General features: G+C 36.9%; 1 protein-coding gene across 2 annotated transcripts in view; it reads right to left on the minus strand.

The window, feature by feature from the left end:
• The window catches only part of EDIL3 (EGF like repeats and discoidin domains 3), a 474,131-nt gene that overhangs the window by 158,262 nt on the left and 298,311 nt on the right, over positions 1 to 17,558 (minus strand). The gene's annotated exons all lie outside the window — the stretch shown is intronic.

Raw genomic sequence — 17,558 nt, forward strand, 5'->3', positions numbered from 1 at the left:
CAGTTCCAAAGCATCTATTCTTCAGTGCTCAGGTTTCTTTATCTCCCAATTCTCAAATTCATACATGGCTATGGGAAAAACCATAACTTTGAGTATATGGACCTTTGTCAGCAAAGTGATATCTCTGCTTTTTAACACATGGTCTAGGTTTGTCATAACTTTGCAAGGAGCAAGCATCTTTTAATTTAATGGCCATGGTCACCATCCGCAGTGATTTGGGAGCCCAAGAAAATAAAGTCTATCACTGTTCCCATTGTTTCACCATCTATTTCCCATGAAGTGGTGGGACCAGGAGCCATGATCTTAATTTTATGAATGCTGAGTTTTAAGCCAGTGTTTTCACTCTCCTCTTTCACCTTCATCAAGAGGCTCTTTAGTTCCTCATCACTTTCTGCCATAAGGGTGGTATCATCTTTATATCTGAGGTTATTGATATTTCTCCTGGCAATACCAATGTTTTAATAATTTTCAAAAAAATTATTTAAATTGATCACTTAGTGCTAATGAATAGTTTTAATTCCTAATTTTTCTCTTCTGAATGATGTGGGTTATGGATTATCATTTAAATATTAAAAGTATCAAGTAAAAGATTAAGTAATAAAATAATCTGCCAAACAGGATAAGGTTGATATATCAGAACTGATAAAAGATAACTTGAGAAATTTGCTGCAATTATGTATTAGCTATGCACATAGTCAAGCTTGAACTAAAAGAAAAGTATATATTTCTTAAGGAAATAATAACCAATTAAAATGTTTTTTTTTTCTTTTAATCAGTTTTGATTAACTAATGTAATAATTAGTTCTGAAGCTCCAGACAAGAGGATTCCTAAATTACCCTCCACTGTTCTGAATGCTGGTCAACCTGTGACATGGGTTCAATTAACCCAACTCTCTTCTTTGAAGAAAAGATGGGGAAACTACAGATGTGAATGAGTTTTAAAAACTATAATCTCCTTATGACTCTTTGCACCTGGTAAAATTTCCAGTCAAAGTGGAACACCCTAGTCACTAAGTAGTCTGAAACAGAAGCAATACACCATCATGGGTGTAATCTGTTAGCTGTTCCAAGAGTCCTGGCATAACAGTTTCCTCTGAATTTCTACCTGGTTCTAAAGGGCTTTCTGTGTATTTTACTCTTCTCCCCTTTCTTGGTACTTGCTGCGGTTAGAGTTTCTTAACACCGTCCAGTATTTATATTCAGGAATGAACTGAACTGTGTATATTTTGTTCAAATACTTCAACCTGTATATTCAATTAGATGTAATAGTATGTATTAAGGCAGTAGTACTCCAGAACTCTCATAAATCAAGTTTTATGGTCAGAGGTATAGATTTTAATTCTTGTGTTCTGAACTTTAGATTTTTGTCTTTTTCTTGGTTATACTAGAACAAGAATGAAAGGAGTCATTGTTTGCAAAAAGCCTGGCAATTTGAATAGACTCAGTAAAAAGATGGGAGGAAGGAAGGAGTGAAATACAGAAGGAAGGAGAAAAATAGAAACTTCAACAAAAGATAGAACATGACGATGAAAACAGATGATTAAAAAGAGAAAAAGATAACAGTGTACGAGTAGAAACACGACAAGTGACTTAGCAGCAGCAGCAGCAGAAACATTCATCTCAATAAAGATACCTTAGAAATAATAAAAATAAGGTTACTTTACTAATCTATATATTTTCAAGGAAGCCCGAGGTGATACCAAGAAGGAAAAACAAATCCTGGATGCACCAGCACATAAGCAGTGGGTGTGCCATGAAGGGGAAAAGAAAGAGGGGGGCTGTGGGTGGGGGACTGGACTTGCTAAAGTTCCTATACACGTGGCCAATGTCAGCAGCAACAGCTCTTAGGTGGATATAAGGAGGGCAATCACCTGCTCCACCAAGAGGGGTGAGGAGGAGAAATTAGCATGTTGAAACATTTTAATAAGTTTATCAATTAAAAAAGTAAATAAATCAGGTAGATATTAGGAGAGGTGCCTTACTTCTAATAGCTGGCCCAGGACCGAGGTAGGGGGGATATCACTTTAGGGTCCACTTTAGGGTTCTCTGCTTCTACCACCTCACTGAGCACACTTCAAAGCGAGCGTGACTGAGGACAGTGCTAAGGGAATGAGAAAACAAAAACGAAAAACAGGATCTCTAGGTATTTTAAGTATGCTGCTACTGCTGCTAAGTCGCTTCAGTTGTGTCCAACTCTGTGCAACCTCATAGATGGCAGCCAACCAGGCTCCCCCGTCCCTGAGATTCTCTAGGCAAGATCACTGGAGTGGGTTGCCATTTCCTTCTCCAATGCATGAAGGTGAAACGTGAAAGTGAAGTCGCTCAGTCATGTCCGACTCTTCGCGACTCCATGGACTGCAGCCCACCAGGCTCCTCTGTCCATAGGATTTTCCAGATGAGAGTACTGGAGTAGGTTGCCATTGCCTTCTCTAACTTTAAGTATAGTCTTAGCTAAATCTGAGAATTCCCCAATATTCATATCCAGGACAATGAAGGGTTGGCAGGGAGAGAAGAATGCATTATTCCACGTGTGGTTTTTTTTTTTTTCTTATTTAAGAGTGCTGTTGTTACACACAGTCACCAACAGTGTCAACGGAAGAGTTTCTGAGTTTTGCTATGAGAAAACCTGATACTTTTCTATTCGTGAAGATATTATTGGTTGTGGCAGTAAGTGCCCTGATATTTAAAATGTGGACATGGGATCAATTAAACATCAAGACAGAAACAAATATCACATAATAAAAACTTAAAGGGTACTTCTGGGGAGCCGAATAGTATGATACTTTTTATTTTCATGTAGTGAAGGAAAAAATCTAAGCAAACATATGTTCTAGCTAACAGAGTGGCCAATTTTCTAGGACATTATTGTCTAGCATTGGGCGATATGAATGAATTAACCAGAAAGAGAAATCAGAGGGCTAAACAGAAAGAGTTGAAATCCCTGGGACACAGACGCAGCAGCCATCACCAAATAATAACTTGGTGTTCTACACTTCTTGTGTTCTTCTGGCTTTATTTTAATCTAAATAAGTACAATCTTCCATCTGTGTTTCAAAAATAAAATTAAATATTTTTAGAAATTAAACTTCATTGTCACCATGGAATATATCAGCAAATGTTCTAAACAGTAACCAAACAGACTTAACATTTCATGGCTTTTTTGAGAACTTAACTTCAAGATTCAAAAACTCTGTTTAAATAGACAAACCAAACAGTGCTTGGCTATTTTTCCTTATTATTAAATTGTTACTCCAGACCTGGAGGTGGCTTCTAGGAATGTTATTACCTGAGATAACCAGATTATCTAACTTCAGACATGCTGAAAGCAAGTGTTTCATACTGAGTCCAAAATCAGACTCACATTGGCAATATTCCATAGTATCTTAGAGTGCTGCCTGATACAAAAGATTCATTGCACTCTATAAATGTCTCCCCAGAAGAAGCAAGTAATGTGTTTTAATCCTGCCACCTGTTTCTACACTTCTGTAGGAAGGATTCATTTGTAATTTGCATTGCAGTTTTACGAAAATTATGGGCACCACATTTAAATACCTAATTATTTTAAAATAAGGGACTTCCCTGGTGGCTCAGACCATAAAGAATCTCCCTGCAATGCACGAGTCCTGGGTTCGATCCCTGGGTTGGGAAGACCTCCTGGAGGAGGGCATGGCAACCCACTCCAGTATTCTTGCCTGGAGAATACCCATGGACAGAGGAGCCCTGCAGGCTACAGTCCATCGGGTCGCAAAGAGTTGGACACCACAGAGCGACTAAGCACATTTTTAAATGAAATATGAAAGATGAAATGCTCAAAGCTATTTGGACACTGTGAATCCTTTTATGAGCAAACAAATCCTGAAATTTGAACTCAGCTTTTCCACAGCAACTGATATCCGGGACTGAACTTATTGAGCCTGGACCTCTTATTAGGTTTTGGGAGAAAGACAGCAATATGGGAACACTGGAAAGCTAGGAAACAAAGAGCAGCAAAAGCCTGCAACTGGGAGCCCTGTACGGTATGCCTTTAAGATATGCAGACAGGCCCCTCCTTTCTAGGTGATGACCAGTGACAAGAACTGCTATGACTCAAAACTTCCTGCCTCCACCAAGGGATTTTAGAAGGAACAACAAGAACTCTTGTTTCTTTCGGGTGGGAGAGGATCATTGGACTTAAGACGTTTGTCTTCTGAAAACCCATGCTAGAAAGCCGGTTGTGCCACAGAACTTCCTAACAGGACCTTGTGCAAGGTTTTTAACCATTCCGAAACAGAATTTCTTTATCCATACAATGGTAAAGAGATGCTATCCAGCTTACAGTGTTGAGTATTAAAGGTGATGTGGACTGTTAGGGGCCTAGCATCTTTACGGATTCTATGATTGTCTGCTATCATTACCATTCTTTCCAGGAAAGAACAAAGCTGAATTTCTCATTTGCAAACATAGGAAAACAATAAAAAGAAGAAAATGATTCTTTACTTCACACTGATCAGGTGTATTAGACTTCATTTCCTTAACTTCTACTTTTCAAAGTGCTTTTATACATGTTATACTATTTCTTTGCCTTTTTTTTCTTTTTAAAATCTGCCCTAAGAAATACAGTGGATAATTCTGGTCTTCCATATGGGTCAACGGGAAGGATGATGGGGGAATTTTGGTCACTTCTGCTTCCTGAGAAGGAGAAGAACACAAAAAGAGCAAAGGCAAACACAGAAAAAAATCTGCTCCCCACACAACACTCTTGTCCAATATCAACTCCTTGATAAAGTAGAAAGGTAATGCTTCTACATGTTTTCAAAGAAACACAGATCTGCCATTATCTAAAAAAAATCTGCACAGCAAAATATTAAAATATTTGAAATTTAGGAGGAAAAAGTAGAATATATTTCAATATTTTAAAATGATAATTTTGCTGAATAGATGTTGGCAATTAAAAAATCTTTGAAAAATGTAATGACTATATCATTTGGAAACTTTCATTTCCTCTTCCTCTAATTCAATACTATAATTCAACTTGATCTAACATTTTCAAAACTTCAAAGAATAAATTATTTTTAAATCGAAGAATATCATTCTTTTATTTTTGTGCTTCCATTAGAGTGTGACACGAATTTAAAAAATAAGTAACTTTTAATGGCCGAGAGCTATACATACTAATTACTGACCAAATTTCTTCATACAAAATTATATCCGCAACTCTAGGTTTACAGTTAATTTTATAACCCATTTTTCTAAGATTCATATGATTTTAAAACTGATATAAAATTTCTGATAATGAAATACTATAATCATGTTATTAGGACATTCAAAACTAGGCACACTATGTTGCACTTGATTTTGTTTTTTGTTTTTTTTTGGTGTCTTGAACTGTAGACTTTCTCCAATCTTAGATCACTTCTTTGTTTTCAAACCTTCAGCAGTTCACCCCTTACCACCAAATTAAACAGGCACATTTTTCACTCTGGCATGCACTAATTCCTACCAGGTCATTGCAACTATATTTTCAGCTGCACTTCTAATTACTTAATAGATTTAATTTGTCCCATATGTCTATAATTTACAAATATGATGATAGAGACAGTGGAATATGGAAAGACAGAAAAGCTATTTACACATGTAATCTAGAGGAAAAAATACAGTTGACTTGTAATTCAAAGTAGAATATTTCAAATAATAATGGAAGAAATGCCTTGTCATGGACATAGAGAAAATATCAATTAATAGTGACTGGAAACAGAAAATTAAGGTCTAGAAAGGTCAAGTGGCCTGCCCAAGGCCACATGCCAGGATTGAATGGTCATCTCAGACTCAGAGGAGAGCAAGTGAGACGGTGGAGCACCACTAAATTTCTGAGGGTCTGGTGAGGCTGGACAAAAAGGTAATTTTTCTGTTGCCATGTCTGTCTATATGGAAGGCCTCTTTCATCCACTGGAGCAGTCTGAAATCTTACCTGGTCTTTGAGTCTCATCATAAATAGCTTCCTTTGCACTGACACATAATACTTAAAAATTATTATTGAGACACTAATATATTCTGCCTTGGAACTGATATTAAATATGTCATTTGCAGACTCATATTAAGTACAATTCTTTTCAGATGTGAGTGACAAAAAGCCAAGTTAATTAAGAGTGGCTTAAACGAAAAAGAACTTGGCTTCTCCCTTGTGTAAACACGTGACGAGGCAGAAGGGGCAGACATAGCATGGCCCCAGGGGCCTTTGTCTTGTTGCCACCAGATATAACCCTGATCTCATGATCCAAGATGGCAGCCTCTGAGTTCCTGGCAGCGGGATGCAGGAAGAGACGAAGAGGGGGAGAAGGGGGCACGTGGGCAGTCTCTCAAGGAAGATTCACCAAAACCACCATGTGATACACCTACTGATATGCCGTAAGCCATTTTTTAATCACATGGCTACACTGAGTGGAAAAGGAAGTTGGGAAATATAGCCTAAAGACTATATTTTTATATAGAATATACAGAATATTACACTGAATAAAATAATCTTATACAGAATAAGACTATATTCTGAGGTAAAATATGCTTATTAGCTAGTTATTCTCTTGCTATGGAAGCAAGTGAATGGGATGTTGTGAGACAACTAAAAGTCTTGGCTACAACTTTAAATAAATGAGTGAGAATGTACACTTACTAATCACTCGCTATATGGTCAATATGTGACAACATTCATCATATAACACAGCAATCCTAAAAGCTACTCTATTTTTGTTTCCACTTTATATATAAAGTTGTATCTTACAGTGGTTAAGCAATTTTGCCCAGAGTGACAGTAGCCAGTTGAATCTAGAACTGCTGATCTTGAACAACACATTGCTTTACCACAGAAAAAGACTCTTGCAAATATGTTTTGTTTTACTATAAGATATTATAGAAAAACCCAAATAAACATGTTGGCCAACCCAATATTAGATTTACAGGTAATGTGGCTTATCTTCACTTACTTGTTAATTCATTTTATAAATATTTATTGAGCAAATAAAAACTGTTCTAGGTCTTGGGGATACCAAAAGAATTATGATAGCAATTTTATCTTATTTATTAAAGGTTTAGTCACTGGGATTGCTAAGAATACAAAGTGCCCCTATCCTCATGCAGCTTACCTAATAAAATAGCCTCCTGGATAGTCTTTAATTATAAGCAGCAACCAAAAAAGAATAAGAAGTTGTAAGAACATAGATTAGGAGAACAAAATCTAGGCTGGGGTGAAGAGCTGAGTCAGGGAAGGCTTCCTTGAGAAAGTTGCCTCCGGAAGAGCAACTGACATGTGAAATGCTCCATGTATATACTGAATTAATCAATTTATTAATGAAAAGGGAGATCAGTTCAGAAGATATCTTTTCTAAGCCTGGGAAACGGAGGGCCCTTGTAAGTACCCATGTGGCTGTAACTCAGAGTAGATTCTCCCACTTCCCAGAGCAAATGGTTGATTCCAATTTCTCATTGCATTAAATCAAACAGCTTTGTTTCCCCTCTCAAATGTCCATGCAATGAAGTAAAAATTTTCAGCATAAGATCACCTAACACGTGTTACTTACTTAAAAAAGCACCACATAGGATCAGAAAACCTGTCTATTGCTCACATGGTTTTCTGAAAATAGGAGTTGCTCAATAAATATTGATTCATCGACAGCAAATTCAAAACTAAGGAAAGCATTCTAAAAAATTTGTAACAGTACTCTTCTTTCAACGTTTACATACATCTTTTCAAATTTGGGTTAATGCTTCTAAGAAAAATGCAGTTAAGACCCACCAGCAATATCACAATGTTTTACTTGTTGTTTTGTTTTGCAAGATAATCACATTTCAGTTTAAGAGCTTCTTGAAAGCTACCCTTATGGAAAAATACTGGCTTAGGTTGGGCTCCTGCTGGGAAAACTAAGATAGAAAATTTTGCATCTGCATTTGAAACTCAGCCCTCTCTCTCTTAGCAGTGCTAATGATGGTAACTAAGGTGACTGAGTTTAACATTGCTTTTTTCTTTAATCTGAAGAATGAAAACATAGCCTATTATTATGAACTGAGAGAAAAATACTTCAGATATATTGAAACATTAAATACATAATGTAAACAAGAAATCTGAGAGCCCATTTGCAGGGAACAAAAGGAAAACTGTTAATTTTTTTTCAAGAGCCAAAATCACAACAAAATAAAATAACCCATGGGAAATAGATGGGGAAACAGTGGAAACAGTGTCAGACTTTATTTTTGGGGGCTCCAAAATCACTGTAGATGGTGACTGCAGCCATGAAATTAAAAGACACTTACTCCTTGGAAGGAAAGTTATGACCAACTTAGATAGCATATTAAAAAGCAGAGACATTACTTTGCTGACTAAGGCCCGTCTAGTCAAGGCTATGGTTTTTCCAGTGGTCATGTATGGATGTGAGAGTTGGACTGTGAAGAAGGCTGAGTGCCGAAGAATTGATGCTTTTGAACTGTGGTGTTGGAGAAGACTCTTGAGAGTCCCTTGGACTGCAAGGAGATCCAATCAGTACATTCTGCAGGAGATCAGTCCTAGGTATTCTTTGGAAGGAATGATGCTAAAGCTGAAAGTCTAGTACTTTGGCCACCTCATGAGAAGAGTTGACTCATTGGAAAAGACTCTGATGCTGGGAGGGATTGGGGGCAGGAGGAAAAGGGGACAACAGAGGATGAGATGGCTGGATGGCATCACCGACTCGATGGACGTGAGTTTGAGTGAACTCCGGGAGTTGGTGATGGGCAGGGAGGCCTGGCATGCTGCAGTTCATGGGGTCGCAAAGAGTTGGACATGACTGACTGACTGAACTGAACTGATTCTAAGTATATGGTGTGGACTTCCCTGATGGTTCAGCGGGTAAAGAATCTGCCTGCAATGAAGGAGAGACAGGAGACTCAGGTTCGATTCCTGAGTCGGGAAGATCCCCTGGAGGAGGAAATGGCAACCCACTCCAGGATTCTTGCCTGGAGAATCCCATGGACAGAGAAGCCTGGCAGGCTTCAGCCCAAAGGGATGCAAAGAATCGGACACAACTTACTGCGCACACAAGCTTACTAAGTATACCAATTTTAGGCTGAAACAGCCACTGTTTTAATTAAATATATCAATTTTGGGGAAAACAACAACAGCCACAGCAATATTGAAAACAAATTCATGGATAAAATGTAATCAACATATACAGTACAAAAAATGAAATGTCCTGAAAAAGGTGTTAATGTAGAGTGGATACACTTATTTCCAAGCTCAGAGTTCAGTTCTTTGCTTCCTCAGGGTGCAGTGGTGTTCCCAAGTAAGCTATGGGCTTATAAACTGTTTTGATGGAAACGGAAATAAGAGAGCAAGGCACCTTTACCTCTGTTGGAGGACACTCTCTTAGAGGTCTCCTCTGTTCCCTCAAATAGATATTGCAACTCCCCGTGGACACCACCTAACCTCCCATTCCAGCAGGCCCGGCCTTGCGACTCAGAGCAGTCAGTGGTAAAAAGGAAGACGGTCACACAGTGGTGGTGTCCATTTGATCTACTTCTATTCTCTATATAGCACAAACACTTTTCCAACTTCATGCTGGACATTTACTTTCTCAAGGCAAATCACCCAAAATACATCCAGCATTTTCATGCATAACTTCTATATTTCTGTTCATGGTACCAAAATCATGCTCAAGCTCAAAATCCTGGAATTTAATTTTTCTTACTTTTTTCCTTCCCCTCCTCCCATAACAGACAATCAATTGTCAATGATGCACCCTCAACCCTCTTACAATCTGATTATTACTTTTATTTCAATAGCCACCAGTCTCATCCAAGTTCTTCTCTGGGGAGTTAGCCATAAAAGCCTCTTAACTGGTGTGCCTGCCCTTAGACTTGCCTCTGCGTTAAATATAACATTTATTCTGGCTGAAAACCCTTCAGTAACCATCTTAAATGTCTCCTTCATCTAACATTGATGTAGTTCACATTCTGGTATCTCCTTATCATTGCAGACTTTTATCCTTTCATTCCACACCTCCCTCCCTCCTTCTCCCCTGCTGCCAGCTCCATCCCCAATATATACCTATCTTTTCAGTATAGCAAACCAGTCCCTGTAGTACCCTGAGTTCCCTTCATCTCCCTTGTGACTATATTCATTCTATTCCATCCATCTGAAATAACCTCTTTAATGTTATCCTCAAAAATGGTGAATATGCTAAATTCACCTTCAATAATTAACATGTAAATGGCTTTTTGATGTTTTTATTATACTCTGGTTGAATAGAAAATAAGTATTTCTTCCTTAAAGACTCCTAAGACCCAGCTGAGGATTTAAAAATAAAACATTTAAAGCCTGATCTTCCAGGGATGTGGATATTTTATGGTCCTTTTACTATTTAATTAAGACTTAATTATTGAAGGTCTCCTGTCATAGGCAAAAATCTTTTGAAAACAATTAAGCATTACTATTTCCAGTTCATGGAGGAACGGGGATTCCACTTAACGCAGACAACTCATACAGGCAGGTTAATAATAAAATATCACCAAAGCAGCTTAAGTAGTTAGGTCTTAGAATTGGGACGTGTTGATGCCATCCATTACTTTAAAATATTCCACACTATTGTCTCATTTGGAAGAGCAACATGCTATTCTCCAACATCTTAATTTATTTAATTGATTTGCTTCTAATAGTGAAAGGGGCACATCCAAGGATAAGTGTGTTTCTCCTGCCAGATTGTGAGCTCCATCAGGGTAGCAATTATTACTCTTCCCCTAAGATCACCAATATTACAGTCCACCTGAAGTGTCTGCTCATTAAGTAATCCCCTGGGTCTAACTCTGACCTATTAATTCAGAAACTCTAAGGATGGGGACCATATTTAAAAAAAAAAAAAAACACAACTCTCCAGGTAATTTATAAGTAGTTGAAGTTTGAAAACCACTGCCCTAGGCTAGAGGAGAACTTCTTGCTTATAGGAAGATTATAAATGTTATAAAATACAATAGCTACTTTATAGAGTCTTAAGAAAATCCAAGATTCTCCCATACCCACTACCAGTGCCCACTGTCCACCTCCCCCCAAAAAAAAAAAAAAAAAAAGGAAAAGAGCACTTTCAAGAGCTTTCAAAGTAAGAACAGTACTGAGGTTAGGATAGTTTAGCTCTGACCTCACCCACAAGCTGCCTGCATTTAAATCCCAACTATGCAATTTACTAGATTAATCAATTTGGGTAATGTACCTTTCCGAGCCTAGATTTCCCTATCTGACTAATGGGGATAATAACGATAGGAATTGCGTGGAATTATGGACTCAACGCATGCGAAGTTGAAACAGCACATATTGCTAGCTCTCAGATTAAAGTTAATACATAATGGTGTGGATAGTGAACTCAGCTGGACTAAGTAGAAGTGAACAGAGTAACTTTTTCTGCACTTAAATCTAACCACATTCAGTTAAACCACCATCAAATTCCACAGGTTGAAATGGTTTCAAATTAATTACTGTCTCAAGAAAAATAAAGCTTTCAGAATTAGGCCAGGTGGCTTGGTACTTGGTCACATTTTCAACACAAGGAGGTTTTCAGTGAGGCCTTGCGGCAGAACAAATTTGTTCAGTGTCTGCAGTGGAAATAAGGGATTCCTTCAGCTCAATCCAAATAGAAACCCCAGGAGTTCCCAGACGATAAACATAATGAGACAATCACACCTTTAGCTCAGAATCTCACTTTTCCCCTTGCTTCTCTGCATTTCCCACCCCTGAGGACTCAGGACAGACTGCCAGCAGACCTTCAATGCCCTTGCAGGAGGAGCTGCTGCCATCCTTTCAGGATGAGTTGTTGCCTTGGAGGCAGTAGCTGATGCTGATTCCTAAGCAAAATTTCCCACGGGCAGGTGTCATAAGCAGGTTTAACACCTCTGGTTGAAGTCGGATTCACATACACAGCAGACTGACGTTCATGAGCGCGTGTAGGAATAACTGAGAAAAGTTCCAAGAAACTCTAAAAGACAATAGGAACTCAGAATGTTGTCTCCTTTAGTCCTAAATGTCAGAAATTGAGATATATAGTCCAGAGGCTGCCCAGATGGTCATGTGAAGAGATTTGAAGAAGGAACCAGAATAAGTTTGCCATGAACGTGATCAAGGTAGACTGGAAAATAAATTAAAGAGAGATTAAACTTTGAATGTTTTGTTTTTTCCATGACAAGAGTAAGTTATTTTCAATCAATTCAGATGATTTCCATTTTAATCTACCAGTACCATAAACTAAAAAATCACTCTGGTAACATTCATGAGACCATGGGAACTAAAATGAACCATCTCAACCTTTGTAATATAGAAGGTAAGTTGGAAATGCTTTCCTTGTACCAAAAATGTAGAGCAAGTATATATCATGAAAAAGTATTTTATACAAGAGTAGTTTACTGAATTATCTACTAAGATTTTATCAGATGCTAAAAATTGTGTTAAAACAACTCCCTATAACTCTTCATATTCTATATTTTATGAATAATAGTAATAGATTTAGTTGTTTTTTCTGACAATTCAGGTAAGGGTGAAAATGACATAGCATAAATTAGGGAAGTACTAATATTTTAAATGTTTTTCTGTGGTCAATTAATCTTAGAGAGAGAGGATATGGCTATTTTAACAACAGAGATGTCTAAAGTTTCAAACTCTGATGGCGCAATTATAGCAAATATTTTGCAAGAAGCTAAACAAACATTTAATTTGTAACATTTCAGGAACAAACCATAAAGAGGATAGGAGAACATGAAAATTCTAGTGTTTGGTACTCAGAGTTTAATTAGCAGACTTCCTGGCAAACACCTTACAAATATTATCCCCGCCCATTTAAAGTTGCATATGAAAGGGGTTTGCTGTGATTACAGAGGAAAGAATAGGCCACTGTGATTACAGGAAGCTTGATTCCTCTGCTGTCCAGATGGGTGAGGGATTTCTTAAACTGTAGAGAGATACAGTACTCTCTGCACCAGTGGGATCATGCTCAGAAGACATAATTCACATTTAAGTACACAACAGCTGAACACAGTGAGCTAGGTCCTTTGGACATTCCCAGTACCACTCAGTGCAGTTTAATTACCATGTGAAAACAACCACTCTCTCTCCCATCTATTCTGTTCAATAGTCTCTATTCTTCTATAAATCAATTGTCTCTATCTATCCATCCAATATAGTTTTTTTTTTAAATCAAGGTGTTATGAAATAAACTTAAATCAGGTATAATACTAACTCTCGCTATGATTGTAATGTATACTTATCAGGGTGGGAGAAAAGGACAGTGTAGTCACCTCTGGCTTTAGAGATAAAAAGCAGGAATTCTAGGAATCACTTTATAGACAAGGCAGTGAAGGAGTTGAATCTAAAGAAGACTGGTAGATGGTCAATAGAAGAACCAAGAAGTGTATGTGCCTAATCACAGAAGCATCAAACAGCCAGGTAAAGCTGAGCAAAAGCAAGAAATCCAGGTCAATGAGGTCTTGGGTGCTGAAAGAGAGGGAGCAGCTTAGAGGAAAGAGAATCTGATGCAGCTTCTTTTATATTAGAGAACAATTTCTACCTGGTTAGTCATCTGTTCCATACTTCAGAGAATCTGGAATTAAGATTCAGATCACATTCTTTAAAGCAAATAAGCAAGCAATATGCATTACTATTAGTATAAATGAGGTAAATGACCAAATAATTACTGTATTATTTTTCAGTATAGATAAGTCCTTTTTACATAATGCTAAGTGCCTTTTTGTTTTTAAAAATTAAAAGTTAACATTAAAAAAAAAAACACATACAACTATGTGTGGAAGCTCACTTCAAATAAACAACTTAAAGGAAAGTAGTAATTTTCCATACAGGATTACTGTTTTTTTTTTTAAAGAAAGATGATTAGAAGCAATATATGAATGTCTAGATGTAACTAACCTTATAGAGACATATGGTATGGATGAGAGTGTATCTGAGAACATAGCTTTTTTTTCCAGGAAAAAACAGGATAAAGACTTTTTACTTGAATAAAGAAGTAGTAAAGACATGCTAAATTCTGCGTAATTCAGGTTCTGTAACTAGAAAACATCCTGAAAATGAAAAAAAATTTTTTTTACTTCTTAAATTCTATGATTCTAAAAATGGTTTTGGTGTCTCAAGGAGCTCCAGGTGCCTAGAAGTACCAAAAAAAGTCTTTACACACATTATATATAGGCTTTGTAAAGGAAATAGATGATTACTCTATTTTTTGCAGCATTTGTGAATCTGGTTCACGAAGTTTTAAAAAATCCCCACTGCGTATGCAATTCATATTCTAGAAATCTGAATTTGTAACATAACATGTGTTCACATAAGTCTGTTAGGCCCATGTATTCCACATTATTATTTTGTTTAAAATGTAAAAGGCAGATGGTCTTGCTTTCGGGTATTTAAAATTTTCTAACAGAGAAGAATCTAATAGTCATTTAGGGACATTAACTTTAGAAAATACTTTAAAACTTTATGACTAATGAAAAATGACTACTGATGAATTGCTGCAAAGGTGGGATAAACGTCTGACTGGAATATACAAGATGGTTCTGCCTCCTTCTAGTTTAGAAACTTTTTGTGGGTCACATAATTCCTACTACATTTCCTCATTTTTATTCACTTTCTTCTCCTCCACCTTTACAGTTTATCACTACTTGCAGTTTCAAAAACAAAGTGCCCAGATCATCAAGCAAAAGTGTCCTTTGCATTTTATTTATTTTTAACATCTCATGCAGTACAAATTTATAAACTGATAAGACATGTTTTTACAGTGCGGTCTGCGGATGACCTTCAATAAATGGGACTGTGGGGCAATCCAGAAGTTTCTGTTTTCATCCAGTGACCCACGTGATTCCTGTACCCACTGAAGTCTGAGAAATAACTACCCTCCACCAAGCTCTGTGGCATACAGAAAAGGAACATATTAAGATCATATTCACATTTTCTAAGGGGTAATGAATTACTTAAAATAGAGATCAACATCTATTTTTTTCCGTGATTAAATAGTAGCACTGAAACAATTACTGTTAAATTAACTTTCAAAGGAAAATTATGGCTTTTCCTTAGTATGTCTGTACATGTTATGTCACTTCAGTCATGTTTGATTCCTTGCAAGCCTATGAACTACAGTAGCCTACCAGGCTCCTCTGTCCATGGAATTTCCCAGGCTAGAATACTGGAGTGGGTTGCCATGCCCTCCTCCAGGGGATCTTCCCAATCCAGGGACTAAAACTGGGTCTCCTGCTTTGGCAGGCAGGTTCATTACTGCCAGTGCCACCTGGGAAGCCCTTTCCTTGGTATAGCCATCAAATAGATCTGCACGTAATAACATAGCCATGCAATACATATATAATGGGAATTTCCTTTTGTATTCTATAAATACACTAAGCTAGTTTTTAGCTTAACAAAAGGTCTATTAAAAATAGACTGTCTCGATATAAAATATTATGGCTCAAATAAAATGGTTAGCAGATGATGTAACACCAGGCTACACATGTTGCATTATTATGTTTACTCTATTTACTTTCCTATATCTTAGATACAGAGCATTGTAAAGGCAAGTGGTATTGTCTTTCTAGAGCCCAGTGAAAAATAGACCACAGGGCAGACATTCATTTAGTGAATGTCTGGTGAGTGGATGAATAAATAAATGACTGAAAATCCAATATGTGTGCATCCCAGAAAGAACATATACAAACAAAAATTACTTTAGAAATTAAAAGAAGAAAACAATAAAACATATTTTACTACATGTATCTGTAAAAAAAGAAAAGGAAGATAATAGGAATGGAAAATATTTATCTTTTAAAATAATAATCATCCTGATTAATCTGATTCAATAAGCAAAGTTCCCAGAGGTTTGCTGCTGCTGCTGCTGCTAAGTCGCTTCAGTCGTATCCGACTCTGTGCGACCCCATAGATGCCAGCCCATCAGGCTCTCCCGTCCCTGGGATTCTCCAGGCAAGAACACCGGAGTGGGTTGCCATTTCCTTCTCCAGTGCGTGAAAGTGAAAAGTGAAAATGAAGTCACTCACTTGTGGCCGACTCTTAGCGACCCCATGGACTGCAGCCCACCAGGGTCCTCCATCCATGGGATTTTACAGGCAAGAGTACTGAAGTGGGGTGCCATTGCCTTCTCCATCCCAGAGGTTTAGATAAGCTTTTAATTTCTGCATAATACAAGGCATATTTCTATAATTGTATAGTTATTATTTCTAACATATCAGCCAAAAGGGAAATTGATATTCCAGGATGCTAATGAATGAGTTAATGTTTAAGATGGTGGTTATTTATAACTTGGGGAAAAAAATCTAGGTGAGGAAATAAAGGTCAGAAAAACTTGAAAAGAAAAACAAAAAGATTTCTGTTTAACTATATTTACTGAACTAACTCCTAAAATTCAGAACCAATTATGAACATTGAGGTACTATCCATAATTGCACACTGAGTGTGTAAATTTAAAAATGGCAATTTTAATTTTCATTTCATCAGGATAAGGGAGAAAATGAAATTGAATACTAATTAGTATATGTGTCTTATACACCTAAAAGATTAGGGGAATACTGTGCTCATTATAAGTAAGTTTAAGCAAAGTACTCAAATGCTTCATTTGAATGACTGAATATAAATAAAAGAATACAGTGACAAGGGAAATTAATAATGCTCAAACAAAGAAAATCTGTAAAAATTACTAGATATGGTTGTTCTTTAAGAAAAGAGACATATTTTTTTTTGAAAAATAACTTAGAAAATGAGGTGTTATTAAAGACTATAATAATTCTCTCAACACAATAATGAAATATGTATTGAAAACCAATAGTGAGTTTTCAGTTTTCCTCCATCATATGCAAGATTTCCTTATCTAACATAAACTCTTTTAATTAACTTTTACTGTTTTTATATGAGTTCATTATCATCTTCATAGAAAAAGCAAGAGAACTCCAGAAAAACACCCATTTCTGCTTTACTGACTACGCCAAAGCCTTTGACTGTGTGGATCACAACAAACGGTGGAATATTCTTCAAGAGATGGAAATACCAGATGTCCTTACCTGCCTCCTGAGAAATCTGTATGCAGACCAAAAAGCAACAGTTAGAACTGGATATGGAACAACAGAGTGGTTCCAAATTGGGAAAGGAGTACATCAGGGTGCACTGGATTTCCTGTCTTTTTAGCACACCTCACTGAATCGTTAAATGTTATTAACATGGGCCACACGAACAGAGGTATAAGCTTTCACAGAAATCATAGTTTGAGGACCTTTTCTGCCTTCAAATATGTAGTTTTCCTGTCTCACTTCAGTAAAGGGCTCAAAAGGTATTAAACGGATAATATATAAGATGCAGGTATTACTCCCATCCATCATACCTTTCGAAAATTATTTAATTTCCTGGTATTGCATCATTTTCTCACATTTAAAAACATAGCTGATGATAATAAATGATAGAGTATGAATTGAAACACACCCAGTTATTATAGAGGGTGCTGAAGACATTTGAGATATTATACTCCATTGTATAATTTATATATACACATATGGAACCACTAACAGAGAAGGAAAGGACA

This window comes from Ovis aries, chromosome 5 (genome assembly GCF_016772045.2).
Source record: "Ovis aries strain OAR_USU_Benz2616 breed Rambouillet chromosome 5, ARS-UI_Ramb_v3.0, whole genome shotgun sequence".
Lineage (NCBI taxonomy): Eukaryota > Metazoa > Chordata > Mammalia > Artiodactyla > Bovidae > Ovis > Ovis aries.